The sequence below is a fragment of the Bubalus kerabau genome, chromosome 3 (genome assembly GCF_029407905.1).
Source record: "Bubalus kerabau isolate K-KA32 ecotype Philippines breed swamp buffalo chromosome 3, PCC_UOA_SB_1v2, whole genome shotgun sequence".
NCBI classification, from domain to species: Eukaryota; Metazoa; Chordata; class Mammalia; order Artiodactyla; family Bovidae; genus Bubalus; species Bubalus kerabau.
In genome coordinates, this window is record NC_073626.1 from 53,039,729 (window position 1) to 53,053,129 (window position 13,401).

General features: G+C 51.8%; 1 long non-coding RNA gene across 1 annotated transcript; it reads left to right on the top strand.

Annotated features, from left to right (window-relative positions):
• The first annotated feature begins 3,259 nt into the window (after positions 1-3,259).
• Positions 3,260-8,509, top strand: LOC129646105 (uncharacterized). The gene is made up of 3 exons (XR_008711714.1): positions 3,260-4,556; positions 6,966-7,020; positions 8,377-8,509. It is a non-coding gene; the product is annotated as an uncharacterized LOC129646105 (long non-coding RNA).
• The last annotated feature ends 4,892 nt before the right edge of the window (positions 8,510-13,401 follow it).

Here is a 13,401-nt window from a genome sequence, read left to right on the forward strand (position 1 = left end):
AAACAACAGCTTGAAAATCCATACAGTGCTCTTCCTTACCCGTGACACAGTTCTCATTGCTATACCCCTTGGCAGTATTTAGAAATCCATACCCAAACCCTTCTCCTAGTAGGCCTGGGTCCTAGTTCGGAGGAACATGCAATGGCGGAGCTGAGGCCAGTAAGGCACCAGTCAGGTCTCACACACTCTTGCAGCCTGATCGTCCAGGGACAGTAAGGCCTGTTGTGCCCTGCAGGAGGCTCGCTTGCGTTACCTCCTGTGAACTGCGTTTGCCAGCCTGGGGGAATAGCGGTCCCAGGAGATCTTTTCTCAGGGGCTCCTTTCCCTGAGCTGGGGCGGACCTCGGGGACCCAACTCACAGGGCAGGGCAAAACCATATGGACAGGTCTATGCTCTGTAGCAAACCTCTAGTGAACCTCATCTCTCAGGAACATTCTTGGCTCCTATAGAGACACCTCTGTGTGTGAAGCTGCGTACCTAACATAGGGGCACAGAGAGCCTGATTCTCTCTCTTCATTTTGATGCTGTCGTTAAGAAAACAGCTTGAGAATCCACATAATGCTCTCCCTTACCGCTGAGAGAATTCTCACTGCTATAGCCCTTGGCACTTTGTAGAAATCCGCACCCAAACGCTTCTCCAAGTAGGCCTGGGTCCTAGCTCGGATGAACAGGCAATGGCGGAGCTGAGGCCAGTAAGGCAACAGTCAGGTTTCACACACTCTGGCAGCCTGCTCCTCCAGGGACAGTAAGGCCTCTTTTTCTCTGCAGGAGATTCGCTTGCCTTACTTCCTGTGAACAGCGTTTCCCAGCCTCAGTGAAGCGGTTCCTGGAGATCTTTTCTCAGGCACAGTTTCCCCAGATGTGTGGCGGACCTCGGGGACCCAACTCACAGGGGAAGGCAAAACCACATGGACAGGTCTATGCTCTGTAGGAGAGCTCTAGTGAACCTAATCTCTCAGGAAAATTCTTGGCTCCTATAGAGACAACTCTGTGTGTGAAGCTACACTCCCAACATTGGGGCACAGGGAGCCTGATTCTCTCCGTGGGGTGCTGATGCTTTGTGGCAAAGCACCTGCTTGAGAATCCATCCTCTTAGGCTTCCCTCGCCTTGACAGAGGTCTCATTGCTGTAGCCCTTGGCAGTTTGCAAAGAAGAAGACCCTTACCCTTCATAAAGTAGGCCCTTGTCCTAGTTTGAATGGAAAGGCAATAGCTGAGCTGAGGCCAATAAGGAGCCAGTCCCCTCTGACACATTCCCGAAGCCTGCTCCTTCATGGAATATAACTCTAGAATCTTGGAATGTCTTTGCAAGGCTGGCAAAGGGCAGTCAGGAACCAGCACCCTGCCTCTGGAATTACCGACTTCTGAGCAGATCTGGAGGTCTCCTTTAGGAGAAGCTAACCCATTCCTTCCAAATAGAGGCTTCAAAACACAGGCAGGTTGGCTGCCTTTCGTGCCCGAAGGAGGCTTGCTTTTCTCTCCTCCTATGAACCCCAGTTCCCAGCCTCTGGGAAAAGTGGATCGTGAAGATATTTTCTCAGGGGTTGTTTCCACGGAGCTGGGGCCGAGCCCGGAGACCCAAAGCCACAGGGGAAGGCAAGACCACATGGAGACGTCTATACTCTGCAGCAGACCTCTAGTGAACCTCATCTCTCAGGAACATTCTTGGCTCCTATAGAGACACCTCTGTGTGTGAAGCTGCATACCTAACATAGGGGGACAGAGAGCCTGATTCTCTCTGTTCATTTTGATGCTGTCCTTCAGAAAACAGCTTGAGAATCCATAAAATGCTCTCCCTTACCGCTGAGAGAATTCTCACTGCTGTAGCCCTTGGCACTTTGTAGAAATCCGCACCCAAACGCTTCTCCAAGTAGGCCTGGGTCCTAGCTCGGATGAACAGGCAATGGCGGAGCTGAGGCCAGTAAGGCAACAGTCAGGTTTCACACACTCTGGCAGCCTGCTCCTCCAGGGACAGTAAGGCCTCTTTTTCTCTGCAGGAGATTCGCTTGCCTTACTTCCTGTGAACAGCGTTTCCCAGCCTCAGTGAAGCGGTTCCTGGAGATCTTTTCTCAGGCACAGTTTCCCCAGATGTGTGGCGGACCTCGGGGACCCAACTCACAGGGGAAGGCAAAACCACATGGACAGGTCTATGCTCTGTAGGAGAGCTCTAGTGAACCTAATCTCTCAGGAAAATTCTTGGCTCCTATAGAGACAACTCTGTGTGTGAAGCTACACTCCCAACATTGGGGCACAGGGAGCCTGATTCTCTCCGTGGGGTGCTGATGCTTTGTGGCAAAGCACCTGCTTGAGAATCCATCCTCTTAGGCTTCCCTCGCCTTGACAGAGGTCTCATTGCTGTAGCCCTTGGCAGTTTGCAAAGAAGAAGACCCTTACCCTTCATAAAGTAGGCCCTTGTCCTAGTTTGAATGGAAAGGCAATAGCTGAGCTGAGGCCAATAAGGAGCCAGTCCCCTCTGACACATTCCCGAAGCCTGCTCCTTCATGGAATATAACTCTAGAATCTTGGAATGTCTTTGCAAGGCTGGCAAAGGGCAGTCAGGAACCAGCACCCTGCCTCTGGAATTACCGACTTCTGAGCAGATCTGGAGGTCTCCTTTAGGAGAAGCTAACCCATTCCTTCCAAATAGAGGCTTCAAAACACAGGCAGGTTGGCTGCCTTTTCGTTCCCGATGGAGGCGTGCTTTTCTCTCCTCCTACGAACCCCAGTTCCCAGACACTGGGAAAAGCGGATCTTGAAGATATTTTCTCAGGGGTTGTTTCCACGGAGCTGGGGGTGAGCCCGGAGACCCAAAGCCACAGGAGAAGGCAAGACCACATGGACAAGTCTTTGCTCTTTAGTATAGCTCTAGTGAACCTCACTCTGTCAGGAACTTTCTTGATTCCTATGGAGACACACCTGTGTGTGAAGCTGTGTGCCCAACATAGGGGCACAGAGAGCCTGATTCCCCCTGTGCAGCGCTGAGTCTGGGCGGCTAAGCAACAGCTGGGAATGCAGCCTCGGGCGCTTCCCTTCCCTCTGACAGAGCTCTCCTTCGGGCCCTAAGCCCTCTGCAAGGAGGCATGGATCATAGGTGCAAAGGGAAGGGAAGAGCGGAGCTGAGGCCAGTAAGGCGCCCGCCAGTCACGTCTCCCCCACTTCCGCAGTCTGTTCCTTCCCCTGCGCGAAAGCTAGAAGCTGGGAAGGGCTTGGCGAGGCTCGCCCAGGCAGAGCAGACTCTAGGCCGGGGCTCTGCGGTATCGCGCCTGGGCGCAGAGCTGGAGCTCCGCCGGAGTGGAAGCTCACTCGGCCCTTCCCAATACAGGCTTGCAAGCACCCGACGGCGGCCTGACTCTATTCTCCCGCGTGCTGGGACTGGGCTTCCAATCCTGGGCACAGAGCACTACCTGGAGCTCTCTGCTCAGGGGCTAGTTCCCCTGCGCTGGGACTGTGCTAGGGAGCCCAAAGGCACAGGGGAAGGCCCAAAACCACATACACACGACTCTGCTCTGGAGCTGAGCTACAGGGAAGCCCAGTCTGTAAGGCGGTTTCTGAACACAACGGAGGAACACTCTGGCTGTGGAGCTCCCTCCCCATGACAGGGGCACTGGGACCCTGATTCCTTCCGTTCAGCGCTGAGTCTGGGCTGCCAAGCAACAGCTTGGGAATGCAACCTGGGGCATTTCCCTTCCCTCAGACAGAGGTCTCCTTGCGGGAGGTTTTCGCAGTTTGCACACCCCCGTGCCCTAAGCCGTCTGCAAGGAGGCCTGGCTCCTAGGTCCAAAGGGAAGGCAAGAGCAGAGCTGAGGCCAGTCAGGAGCCAGTCATGTCGCCCACACTCCCGCAGCCTGCTCCTTTGCAGGTGCAAACGCTAGAAGCTGGGAAGGGCTTGGCGAGGCTCGCTCAGGCAGAGCAGCCTCTCGACAGGGGCTCTGTCCTATCGCGCCTGGGCACAGATCTGCAGTTCCGCCGGTGTGAAGCTCATTCGGTCCTTTCCAATACAGGCTTGCAAGAACCCGCCGACGGCCTAACTCATCTCTCCCGCGTGCTGGGACTGGGCATCCAGGCCTGGGCACAAAGCACTGCCTGGAGCTCTTTGCTAAGGGGCTGGTTCCCCTACGCTGGGGCTGTGCTAGGGAGCCCAAACGCACAAGTCAAGGCCCCAAAACACATCCACACGTCTCTGCTCTGCAACAGAGCTCCAGGGAAGCCCAGTCTGGCAGGCGCTTTCTGGGCACAAACGGAGGAACACTCTGGCTGTGGAGCTCCCTCCCCAAGACTGGGGCACTAGGACCCTGATTCCCTCCGTTTAGCGCTGAGTCTGGGTTGCCCAGCAACAGCTTGGGAACGCAGCCTGGGGCACTTCCCTTCCCTCCGACAGAGCTCTCCTTGCGGTAGGCCTTGGTAGTTTGCATACAATAGGGCAATAAGCCCTCTGCAAGTTGGCCTGGCTCCTAGGTCCAAAGGGCAGGACAGAGCGGAGCTGAGGCTGTCAGGCTCCAGACACATCTCCCACACTCCTACATCCTGCTCCTACCCGGGCGTGAACGCTAGAAATTGGTAAGGTACCGGGAGCGTGGCAGGGGCGGGGCGAAACAGGGCGGCGCGGGTCGGGGTTCCGATCGGGAGGGGGTGGGGGGCGGTCCCAGTTGTGCTCTCGGGGGTCCCCACTGCGGCTGGAAAGGTACCGGGAGCGAGGCAGGGGCGGGGCGAAACCGGGCGGCGCGGGGCGGGTTTCCGGTCGGGAGGGGGTGGGAAGCGGTCCCAGTAGTGCTCTCGGAAGTGGCCACTGCGGCTGGAAACGCGCCGGGAGCGCACCGGGGCGGGGTAAACTCCGGCTGCGCGGGTCGAGATTACGATGGCTGTAGGTGGGGGTCGGTCCCAGTTGTGCTCCCGGGGGTCGGCACTGCGGTTGGGAACGCGCAGGGAGCGCGGCAGGGGCGGGGCGAACCCTGGCGCGAGGGGAGGGGGTCCGGTTGTGGCGGGGGTTGGCTCTTGGCGGGAATGGGGAGGGCTTCCCAGTTGTGCTCTCAGGGGTCTCCACTGAGGCTGGAAACACCCATTTCGTGCGCTCCTGGGTCCCCAAGGATCGCCAACCCGTGGGTGCAGCGGAGGGCTGCGGACCACTGGTAAGGGCACTGGGACTGCGTGGAGCAGGGAACCACGTATTCCGCCGTCTGTTGGTACATTCTCGGAGCTCCCCAACCTGGCTGTCGCAGAAAGGCCTCGCCTTTGGGGTCAAGGCCTTTACCGCTCCACCCCTTTGCTGAAAAATCTCCGAGTCTGCGCGGGTTTCCCAAGCAGCCTAGTGTCCGCTAGAAGTCCAAGGGACGAACCCTGAACTCTGGCCGGCTGGCCCAGCCCTGCTTCTGGCACTTTGTAGGCCAGCGGGCCCTTGAGCACCTACTGGGATGGGAAAGCGAAGGGTCCACGGATTGCACCCTAGAAACTTAGTAGGGTGCATGGATTTCAAACCCTGGTGGCCGCCCAGGCAGCAAAGAAGGGGGGAGGGTACCTTGCTGCCCTTTCATGGCAGAATCTGTGGCTGTCCTGCTGCGTGGGCCTTTTCATGGGGACCCTGTGGAAGAAAAGTTTGGTGTTTTGGAACTGAATAATTAGAACGTGTAAAAAGTTTAAATTATGTGGTGGTGAAATTAAAACAAAACCAAGCTCCAAGTGTTTTTCAAATGGAGGTCCTAATATTGAAGGCCTGTTTCCTTCCACTGAGGCATTTATCAAGAAGTGTGCGGGATATTTTTTTTTTTTTTTAAAGAAAAGTGTTCGAAGTGAGGGAAACAGGAAACCCAGAGGTGCCCCTGTAGTTTGGGGAAGGCCTAAGGAGGTCACTTGGAAATGCTGCTTGCTGTGGGGTGGGGCAGATTGGCTGTGCAGGCTTGTCCTTTGCATGCATGTTCTTGTGTGTGGAAACCCCACTCGGAGCCATCTCCTGATGTGTAAGCATTTCGCAGACAAACCTTGAGCTAAGCAATGCATTTTTTCCTGAGGAAATGTTTGTCATAAGTGATATAAATATCCTATGTATTTCCGCTAGACTCTGGCTTCAGGTCAGTTCCCCCAAAAGGCTCAGAAGCAACTTGAACAAAACAGTATGTTTTCTGCCTAGCTTGTTCTCCTTATCTATATTAAGGAAATGATATATTTGCCTTGACCACTGCCTTTCTTCAAGATTCAGGTCAGTAAATTTTGGCCCGGGATGACTCACCTGCTGCCAATGTTATCTCAAGGCATGTCGAGGGGGAGGGGCCTGCTGCTATTCCCTGAGACAGTGCCTTTCTTTCCTTAGCTGACTGCTAGTGCCTGTAGAATAACTGGCTAGAGCCCAGCAGGGCATACATCCATCCTCAAGACTAAGTCAGCAGCTTTCTCTATATCTTTTATACTTTAATAACAATTGATGACACAAAAGCTCTGAGCGATCAAACCATATCGAATATTTATTTCAGATTGAAGATGCATTCCATGTGATTGCCATCTTAAGTCTTTCCATCATTATGGAATATCTGTCCATGTATTCAGGATAGTTTTCAGCCAGGGTGTATAATTTCCAGTGTGCCAGTCTTGTCATCGTCGTTAATACATGGCAAAGTGTTGTAATCATGTTGACATTATTGAAAGGGAATTTTTTAAAATTCCTTTTCAGATTATTATCTGCTAATGTATACAGAGAAAACTGTGTAATCGTTCGTTTTTATCAGTTTGGGCGGCTTGATAGTTTCTTTAATTTCTTTCCTTTCTCATATTTAAAATTTTCCGGGCACATACATGTACTGCCTCACCCCTAATCTCAGTCATGTGTGCAAAGAACTTCTGTCCTTTTATTTGTTTATTTATTTGTTGCAACATTGAATTCGTTTTGACTATGCTGGGTCTCTGCTGCAAGAGGGAAGTAGCTAGGACCTCTGGACTGCAGTCTGCCATCTCTTCCTGACCTCTTGTTGACCTCTGCAGAATCCTGGTTGGTGGGAGCTTGTTAGTTCCTTGTTGCTTACCAGGACCTGCTGTGGTAAGTGTTTTCACTTCTCTGTTGCCTGGTAAGGGTGGATGGTCATTGGCATCCCAAAGCTAGCTAGAAGTCAATTATTTAGGCAGGCTTGTGCATAGATATGGGAGAAGGCACTGGCACCCCACTCCAGTACTCTTGCGTGGAAAATCCCACAGACAGAGGAGCCTGGTAGGCTGCAGTCCATGGGGTCGCTAAGAGTCGCACACCACTGAGCGACTTCACGTTCATTTTCACTTTCATGCATGGGAGGAGGAAATGGCAACCCACTCCAGTGTTCTTGCCTAGAGAACCCCAGGGACTGCGGGACCTGGTGGGCTGCGATGTACGGGGTCGCACAGAGTCGGACACGACTGAAACGACTTAGCAGCAGCAGCAGAAGCAGTACATTGAAATCAAAAGGGTTGCGAACAGTCAGGTAGGATCACATATGTCACCGTGAAACACTACTTCTCCACGTAGCCAAAGCTAACCAAAGATTTCTGTTCTAGGTCAACCTAGAAGAGATCACTTAAGAGGTAAAGAAACTGAAACTCCATTAGCAAAGGCAGTTAAACATCTCAAGAAAACTTGTGCTAGGCACAGAACCCTTTTCTGGTGGTCCACTTTCGCTACAACCTCCTTATCCCATTCTGTACCCATTCCTTTGCTTCCCCCATCCTGAAACTGCCACCTGGAAGACAGAACTACTTCGTTTTCCTTCCTCAAGTGTCAATGCCTTCCACATACCTTCTTGTAAAAACAAATCATATATTTCACTTCAGCAACCAAGAACTGACTTTTATATTGGCGTTCGATATAGCGCGCTCCCTTCCCCCACCCCCAAGAACAGAGCAAAACAAAACAAAACAATTGCTTTCTTACATTTAACATGTCAGGATGGTGCCAGACAAGATTCATGGAGAGTCAAAAATCTCTTTTGTTTCTGTGTAAAAGGGAGGTCCTTTCAAGTCGTGAGTGTTTCAGAACTTTCATTTCTTTGGAAATGACCTAGCTATTCAATACACTGGCGTCACTTAGTTTAGCACAAGGATAGAAACTCGGGGAACCAAAACACCTGGAGAAACGTTTGTCAGTTCAGTTCAGTTCAGTTGCTCAGTCGTGTCTGCCTCTTTGGGACCCCGTGGCCTGCAGGACGCCAGGCTTCCGTGTCCGTCACCAACTCCAGGGGCTTGCTCAAACTCATGTCCATCGAGTCAGTGATGCCATCCAACCATCTTATCCTCTGTCGTCCCCTTCTCCTCTGCCTTCAATCAAGACTATGAGAGGCAGATATTTTAGAGTATGATTATTGTTAAGAGTTTGTCTAAAAGCTCATATCACATTTACATTTTTTACCTTTGTTGTTGTCGTTTCCAGGTACTTTCTTGCTGACGAACGAGCTTGTGACGGGTATAACAATAGAGCAATTTTTACCTCAAAAGAAACCTAGGCACTATGAACAGGTTGTGCTTAATGTTGTTGACTCTTAGACATGTCTAGAGTGGAGGAGCAAAACCAAAAACACTAGCTATTTCCTATTGACTAGTTCCCAGCTTACGGGACTCTGACTTCCATTTAGATCAATGTTTTCTTGTATTCCCAGGAGTTTGATTTGGAAGGGCTGCCTTGTCTTGAGACCATTGAAATCAGAACTCAGAACTTGAGCAATATTATCAAAAACCACAAGGCTCACACTGACCCATACCTAAATCCAGAGAGACAGACAAGACATCTTCCAGTTTTCCGCCTGAGATTTAAAATATTTCTTTGAGCCGGTCTTCTGGGGAGTGGGGAGGGGGGTGGGGCTGGCAGCGAGGCAGGCTTGGGTAACAAGCTAATTGTTGGTCATTGCATATGCAAAGAACCAGGTTTCCGGGTTCCAAGGAAAAAAGTTTCCTTGGTAACCAACTTTGCCTGGTTCTATAGAATATCATGGCCCTCCTAGGTCAGGCCATCTTGCCTTTCTGTAGTCCTCGTTGGATCCCTAAATCATAGACAGCTTGGATTGTCTCTGTGGGGTGGATGTATTGTCCTCGTGTTTGACCTGGCGGCAGTAGCGAGGTCCGAGAGCCTCTGCTGGAACCGGGCGTGGGGGCGTGGGGGCGGGGCTCACCGGGAGCCCCCGGTGAAGGTGGGCAGCGCGCCAGGGGCGGGGCGAACCCGGGCGGCGAGGGTCGAGAATCGGGTCGTGGCGGGGGTGGGGGGCGGTCCCAGTTGTGCTCTCGGGGGTCCCCACTGCGGCTGGGAAAGCACCGGGAGCGCGGCAGGGGCGGGGCGAACCCGGGCGGCGCGGGGCGGGGGTCGGCTCCTGGCGGGGGTGGGGGAGGGCTTCCCACTTGTGCTCTCTGAGGTGGCCACTGCGGCTGGAAACGCGCCGGGAGCGCACCCGGGGCGGGCTAAACCCGGGCTGCGCGGGTCGAGATTCCGATGGCTGTGGGTGGCGGGTCGGTCCCAGTTGTGCTCCCGGGGGTCGCCACTGCTGCTGGGAACCCGCCGGAAGCGCGGCAGGGGCGGGGCGAACCCTGGCGGCGCGGGGAGAGGGGTGGGGTCCGGTCGCGGCGGGGGTCGGCTCCTGGCGGGGGTGGGGGAGGGCTTCCCTCTTGTGCTCTCGGGGTCGCCATTGCGGCTGGGCACGCCCATTTCGTGCGCTCCTGGGTCCCCAAGGATCGGCATCCAGTGGGCGCAGCGGACGGGTGCGGACCACAGGTCAGGGCACTGGGACTGCGTGGAGCAGGGAACCACGTATTCCGCCCTCTGTTGGCACATTCTCGGAGCTCCCCCACCTGGCGGTCGCAGAAAGGCCTCGCCTTTGGGGTCAAGGCCTTTACCGCTCCACCCCTCTGCTGAAAAATCTCCGAGTCTGCGCGGTTTTCCCAAGCAGCCTAGTGTCCGCTAGAAGTCCAAGGGACAGAACCCTGAACTCTGGCCGGCTGGCCCAGCCCTGCTTCTGGCGCTTTGTTAGGCCAGCGGGCCCTGGAGCACCTGCTGGGATGGGAAAGGGAAGGGTCCACGAATTGCACCCTAGAAACTTAGTAGGGTGCATGGATTTCAAACCCTGGTGGCCGCCCAGGCAGCAAAGAAGGGGGGAGGGCACCTTGCTGCCCTTTCATGGCAGAATCTGTGGCTGTCCTGCCGCGTGGGCCTTTTCATGGGGACCTTGTGCAATAAAAGTTTGGTGTTTTGGAACTGAATAATTAGAACGTGTAAAAAGTTTAAATTATGTGGTGGTGTAATTCAACACAAAACCAAACCAAACCAAGCTCCAAGTGTTTGGCACAGGGAGGTTTAAATATTGAAGGCCCGTTTTCCTTCCACTGTGGCATTCTATCAAGAAGTGTGCGGGTTTTGTTTTGTTTTATATTTTTTTAAGAAAAGTGTTCGAAGTGAGGGAAACAGGAAACCCAGAGGTGCCCCTGTAGTTTGGGGAAGGCCTTAGGAGGTCACTTGGAAATGCTGCTGGCTGGTGGGGGAGGGGGGCAGATGGGCTGTGCAGGCTTGTCCTTTGCATGCATGTTCTTGTGTGTGGAAACCCAACTCAGAGCCATCTCCTGATGTGTAAGCATTTCGCAGACAAACCTTGAGCTAAGCAATGCATTTTTTCCTAAGGAAATGTTTGTCTTAAGCGATGTAAATATCCTATGGATTTCCGCTCGATTCTGGCTTCAGGTCGGTTCCCCCAAAAGGCTCAGAAGCGACTTGAACAAAACAGTATGTTTTCCTCGTACCTTGTTCTCCTCATCTATGTTAAGGAAATGCTATATTCGCCTGGAATACTGCCTTTCTTCAAGATTCATGTCAATCAGTGTTTGGCCCCGGATGACTCACCTGCTGCCAATGTGACCTCAAGGCATGTCGTGGGGGAGGGGCCTGGTGCCATTCCCTGAGACAGTGCCTTTCTTTCCTTAGCTGACTGCTAGTGCCTGTAGAATATCTGGCTAGAGCCCAGCAGGGCGTACACCCCGCCTCAAGTCTAAGTCAGCAGCTTTCTCTATCTCTTTCATACTTTAATAACAGTTGATGGCACAAAAGCTCTGAGCGATCAAATCATATCGAATCTTCATTTCAGATTGAAGATGCATTCCATGGGATTGCCATCCTAAGTCTTTCCATCGTTATGGAATATCTGTCCATGTATTCAGGACAGTTTTCAACCAGGGTGTATAACTTCCAGCGTGCCAGTCTTGTCATCGTCAGTACATCCATGGCAAAGTGTTGTATTCATGTTGACATTATTGAAAGGGAATTTTTTTAATTTCCTTTTCAGATTATTATCTGCTAATGTATACAGATAAAACTGTGTAATCATTCGTTTTTATCAGTTTGGACAGCTTGAGAGTTGTCTTTAATTTCTTTCCTTTGTTATACTTTAAGATTTTCCGGGCACATACATGTACTGCCTCACCCCTAATCTCAGTCATGTGTGCAAAGAACTTCTGTCCTTTTATTTGTTTATTTATTTGTTGCAACATTGAATTCGTTTGGACTATGCTGGGTCTCTGCTGCAAGATGGAAGTCGCTAGGACCTCTGGACTGCAGTCTGCCATCTCTTCCTGACCTCTTGTTGACCTCTGCAGAATCCTGGTTGGTGGGAGCTTGTTAGTTCCTTGTTCCTTTACCAGGACCTCCTGTGGTAAGTGTTTTCTCTTCTCTGTTGCCTGGTAAGGGTGGATGGTCATTGGCATCCCAAAGCTAGCTAGAAGTCAGTGATTTAGGCAGGCTTGTGCATAGATATGGGAGAGGGCAATGGCACCCCACTCCAGGACTCTTGCGTGGAAAATCCCATGGACGGAGGAGCCTGGTAGGCTGCAGTCCATGGGGTCGCTAAGAGTCGGACACCACTGAGCGACTTCACGTTCACTTTTCACTTTCATGCATGGGAGGAGGAAATGGCCACCCACTCCAGTGTTCTTGCCTAGAGAACCCCAGGGACTGCGGGGCCTGGTGGGCTGCCATCTACGGGGTCGCACAGAGTCGGACACGACTGAAACGACTTAGCAGCGGCGGCGGCGGCGGCGGCAGCAGAAGCAGAAGCAGTGCATCGATATCAAAAGGGTTGCGAACAGTCAGGTAGGATCACATATGTCACCGTGAAACACTACTTCTCCACGTAGCCAAAGCTAACCAAAGATTTCTGTTCTAGGTCAACCTAGAAGAGATCACTTAAGAGGTAAAGAAACTGAAACTCCATTAGCAAAGGCAGTTCAACCTCTCAAGAAAACTTGTGCTAGGCACAGAACTGTTTCCTGGGGGTCCACTTTCCCTACAACCTCCTTATCCCATTCTGTACCCATTCCTTTGCTTCCCCCATCCTGAAACTGCCACCTGGAAGACAGAACTACTTCGTTTTCCTTCCTCAAGTGCCATTGCATTCCACATACCTTCGTGTAATAACAAGTCATGCATTTCCCTTCAGCAACCAAGAACTGACTTTTCTATTGGCATTCGATATAGCGCGCCACCCCCCCCACCAACAAGAACAGAACAGAACAAAACAAAACAATTGCTTTCTTACATTTAACATGTCAGGATGGTGCCAGACACTATTCATGGAGAGTCAAAAATCTCTTTTGTTTCTGTGTAAAAGGGAGGTCCTTTCAAGTCGTGAGTGTTTCAGAACTTTCATTTCTTTGGAAATGACCTAGCTATTCAATACACTGGCGTCACTTAGTTTAGCACAAGGATAGAAACTCGGGGAACCAAAACACCTGGAGAAACGTTTGTCAGTTCAGTTCAGTTCAGTTGCTCAGTCGTGTCTGCCTCTTTGGGACCCCGTGGCCTGCAGGACGCCAGGCTTCCGTGTCCGTCACCAACTCCAGGGGCTTGCTCAAACTCATGTCCATCGAGTCAGTGATGCCATCCAGCCATCTTATCCTCTGTCGTCCCTTTCTCCTCTGCCTTCAATCAAGACTATGAGAGGCAGATATTTTAGAGTATAATTATTGTTAAGGGTTTGTCTAAAAGCTCATATCCCATTTACATTTTTTACTTTTGTTGTTGTCGTTTCCAGGTACTTTCTTGCTGACGAACAAGCTTGTGACAGATATAACAATAGAGCAATTTTTACCTCAGAAGAAACCTAGGCACTATGAACAGGTTGTGCTTAATGTTGTTGACTCTTAGACATGTCTAGAGTGGAGGAGCAAAACCAAAAATACTAGCTATTTCATATTGACTAGTTCCCAGTTCACGGGACTCTGACTTCCATTTAGGTCAATGTTTTCTTGGATTCCCAGGAGTTTGATTTGGAAGGGCTGCCTTGTCTTGAGACCATTGAAATCAGAACTCAGAACCTGAGCAATCTTATCAAAAACCACAAGGCTCACACTGACACATACCTAAATCCAGAGAGACAGACAAGACATCTTCCAGTTTTCCGCCTGAGATTTAAAATATTTCTTTGAG